Source organism: Neopelma chrysocephalum, unplaced genomic scaffold, assembly GCF_003984885.1.
Source record: "Neopelma chrysocephalum unplaced genomic scaffold, ASM398488v2 Primary Assembly neopelma1_65b, whole genome shotgun sequence".
NCBI lineage: Eukaryota > Metazoa > Chordata > Aves > Passeriformes > Pipridae > Neopelma > Neopelma chrysocephalum.
This window is the reverse complement of record NW_020897723.1, coordinates 2902034-2906362: the sequence shown is the minus strand read 5'-3', so window position 1 is coordinate 2906362 and position 4329 is coordinate 2902034. Positions and strand designations below refer to the sequence as shown.

At 52.3% G+C, this 4329-nt stretch overlaps 1 long non-coding RNA gene across 1 annotated transcript; it reads left to right on the top strand.

Moving 5' to 3' along the window:
• Nucleotides 1-419: 419 nt before the first annotated feature.
• On the top strand, nt 420-2755 carry LOC113967993. The gene is made up of 2 exons (XR_003534331.1): nt 420-1690; nt 1798-2755. It is a non-coding gene; the product is annotated as an uncharacterized LOC113967993 (long non-coding RNA).
• The last annotated feature ends 1574 nt before the right edge of the window (nt 2756-4329 follow it).

Sequence of the window (4329 nt, the reverse complement as noted above, 5' to 3'; positions counted from 1 at the left end):
TGTGACACTCTGACACTCTGACACTCTGACAGTGTCACCGGGCTGTGGGCACGGGCACTGTGACACTCTGACACTGTGACAGTGTCACTGGGCTGTGGGCACGGGCACTGTGACAGTGTGACAGTGTGACAGTGGGACCGGGCTGTGGGCACGGGCACTGTGACACTCTGACACTCTGACAGTGTCACTGGGCTGTGGGCACGGGCACTGTGACACTGTGACAATGTGGCAGTGTGACAGTGTGACCGGGCTGTGGGCACGGGCACTGTGACAGTGTGACAGTGTGACACTCTGACACTGTGACAGTGTCACCAGGCTGTGGGCACAGGCACTGTGACACTGTGACACTGTGACAGTGTCGCCGGCAGGTGGGTATGGGCACCACGGACAGCCAGTGTCACTGTGCTATGGCCATGGTCACCGTGCCATGGCTGGGGACAGTGTGCTGTGGTTGGGGACACCAGGGCGCCTTGCCACTGCCAGGGTCACTGTGCTATTCCAAGAATTACTGTCCTGCAGTCATCGTGCTGCTTCTGGGCATAACATGGCATAGGCAGGGACAGCGTGTTGTCACCAGTGTCACCGTGCAATGGCAGGGGCTACCTGTGCTATGGCCAGGGCAGCCCCACGCCCTGCCAGTGCCCGGGCTGTTGGCAGGAGGGAAATGCCGTGCCTGGAGCACAGGGGGGTCACTGCGCTGCTCAGCTCAGCTCTGCTGCAGACACTGACCCTCAGACAACACCCTGTCTGTGCCTGGCCCCCAGAAAGGGTGGCTGTCACCCCTTGGGGGACCCTCGGAGGCTCAGCTATGGCACAAGAGGCTCCATGGCCGATCACAGGGACCTTCAGCTGAGAGCAGAGGGGAGGGTTTGGTGGCCGCTCGTCGCTGTTCCACACCCAGAGCTGGTGCAAGAAAAGGGAAGTGAAGATGGACAGGGCCGAAGCTCTTGCTTTCCTCACGCAGGAAAGGAGGCACCCAGATCTGCCAGAGGACTGCAGGAGGCCAAGCCCCAGTCCTGCTCCCTCCCCATGGACAGTGGGAAGGAGGAAAAAGAAGAGCCTTAGAGGGAAACCCTCAATTACTGGGAAGGGAGTTCCCCCCGCGGCTCCAGGACCATCTCCCGAGTTAGTTTTCCCAGCACCGTGATGATGATCCTGGTTCCATAGATACCGATGCCATGACAACTCTGACATCATCCGTGCTTGGGACGGGAGCTGCAGGGACGTCGCAGGGAGGAGCATGGATGCGGAGCTGTGGGACTGGGGGCTTCTCCCGGCTCCTGGGCCAGCTCCTCTCCCACCTGCTGTCCCTGCAGCTCCCTCTCCCCTTGCAGGGACCAGTGTCGCTGCCACACCACAGGAGTACCTGTGTCCAGGTGTGTCCAGCCCCTCACACACGTGGCTGTCACACAGCCAAGGATTCCCATGTGCTCGGCCCCATTTCCAGCTCATTCTGGCTGTCCCAGCTCTGCCAGCCTGTTCCCTCTGCCAGGTGGGATCGGGATTTAACTGTTAAAGCTCACAGCGATGCCACGCAGTTTTTCTCAATTACAGGTGAGTCATCATCTCTCCGGGCCTATTTCTGAGTCCCAGCAGGAAAAGCAGAGCCCAGCCTTTCATTCCTCAGTGCCACCAGCTCAGCAGACATCATGCTGTACTATGCAAAACCGAAATGGCCACGGAGACAATGGTGGGTTGGTCCCTCCTGCTTTCCTCTGGCACGATGTCTCATGGAGCTGACCAGGCACTGCACCCCAGTGCCAGGAGCATCATTGCCAGCTCATCCCTGAATTGCAGGTCAGGAACAAAGGCCAAATTAACTGGAAGGGATTACCCCAGGTGGGATTTTTAATCAGCTTCGGCAGTTTAGAAGCAGCTGTTCCAGCGTCCTCGAAAATCAGTTTCATGCTTTGAGAACAAACCGTCCCGAATCCATCAGCCCAGAGTCAGGTACCATGGCAAGGGCTGCCCTGCTCCCTGAGGGTGCCCAGTGCCAGGGAAGCAGCATGTTCCCGGGGCTACTGCCCAGGGAATCACCCGGACCTCTGGGATCTGCTCCTGGTTTTCTCATGATGTGGGGAAAGACACTTCAATTCTCCCCCTTTCTAAAATGTCTTGCCCAGCCCATCTGTCCCAGCTGGGACAGGGATATTTCAGACAATGCAAAGCACAAAGCACCAGGACCCTGCCTGAACTTTTCAGATGTTATTGTAGAAGAAATCATCACCGTTTCCAGACAAAAACGTGGCTTATACACTTCCAGGCATGACCATGGTGCATCAGGCAAGGTCCCTACTCAATATCCCTGCTCCTAAACTTCTCCCCTTTCTTCAAGGTTCATCCCTCCAACCTGTGCTGTGTGCAGTGTTTGTACAATCATTTCTCACGTCATGGGGTGTCAGTTTTCTTCCCCTGCTACGGCACAGATAAAGCTCAGGAGGTATCTCCAGCCCACACACAAACTGCTTTTTCTGTTTCACTTCCTATTGCTGCAAATCAACGGATACACAGAGCCAGCCAATAACAGGGACAGATATTGCACCTTCAACATTTTCCCCATCAAATGGAGAACAGCAGCATTTGGAAATGGCACTTTCCTGAGCATCAGTTCAGTTTGAACAAGTTCTGGCTGCATTTACCACTCCCCCTGGATTTCAGTGACAGGGAACAAACAGCAGCACACAGACAAGTGCCTGAGATCTTTCTGTGTTCTGACTTTATAGGAGTTTAATTAAAGCTATGGATTTGCCTCCTGCTTCTTGTAGTCATGCTGACTTCTTAACCTTTGTTTTCATCACAAAAAAGCAATCAGGTTTTACTCAGGGGTAAATACACAGACATGACAACCCAGAGGAGACAAGGTGGGGGGCTTTCTCCTTCTTCAAAACCTGTTCAGGTCACCCCTACCCACTCAGCCAAGGGCCAGGATTGGGACCTGGCCCATAAGAAGCTGAATAATGGACAAGACCAGTTAATATGTTTTCTTTATGAGGACCAAAGGAATTTTCTCTGTGGCAGTGGGATGCTCCTGATTTGGCAGGCAAAACACTCAGGTACATTTTCTACTTAAGAGCTCTGAAATAAAATAGTTGTAGAATCCTGGAATGGTTTGGGTCCAATAGCAGAGAGAATGGACTTCCTGGTGAGTAACACCTTACCTCACTATCACTAGAAAGCTCTAGAAGCCTTCCACCCTAAGATCTTCCACTCCAGATCCAAAAATATCTGGAAGATCATTTCTGAGCTGGTTACTCATCCACTTGTGAAATGCAGCCGTTTCTCAGGTGGGATCCAGCAGTTACTGTGCAAGGATAAACCCAGGAGAAGTGTACTAGAAAAACACGTGGAAAACTTTACTGACTGAACTTGGGGATGACAGAACTCAGCGAATTGAGGGAGCACTGGTTTTGAACAGGAGAGTTGATATCTCAGTGCTTGCATAAAACCCAAACTGAACAAAACCCCAGAGGGTTTCAAAATGCCTCTCTCAGTGGTGCAACTGTGACACTGGTGACAACACCGTGCCCTGCCCACGCATTCAACGGCTCATCAACTCGGTATTTGCTTCTTCTCCAAATATTCCACAGCATCAAACAGTTGGGGGTTTTGGCAAACCAGTAATCTAATCTGATTCAGCCACTGCTCACCACTCTGCTGGAAAAGGGGAATAAGATCCCTTGGGGTTTTCCAGACCGGCCTCCTTGGGAGCACACCAGTCCCCTCGTGCAGGGCCTGACCATCCAGATGGCTTTGGTGCTTGTCCCCTGCTCCCTGCAGGTGTGGCACCAGGGCAGCAGAGCTGGCAGGTCCAAGGGCAGCTCAAGCCGTGCTCAGACATGAAGAGCTTCCCCAATTCTCATTTGAGTTCCCACAATTCTCATTTGAGCTCTCATCCTGCTGCCAGGAGAGCTCTCCCAGCTCAGCCCTTTTGGCAGTGCCATTTCTGCTCGTGTTACACCCCAAAACAAAATCTTCCTGGGGGAAATAAGGGCCACGGTGTTTGTGTGATGAATGAGGTGTTTGCAGTGTTATACACTGAAAACAAGAAAAGTTTAATTTCTTAACTGAACATAACACTAATGGGTCCTCAGACTCACAAGAAGGATGTAACCTGATGTAAAGGAGATTTGTGGGATGGATGGAGCTGAGTTATTTTATAACTGTGAATACTCTCAGGCCCAGGGCTGTGCAGCACAAGCACATTAAAAGAGATTTTCATCTAAATATGGAACACAGGCAAAGGCTGCTGAAACTCTATTTTTATCCCCATTTTGCAGAAGTGGAAGTGTGGCTACAGAAGATGAAGTGACTTACCTGTGTCTAGCAAGA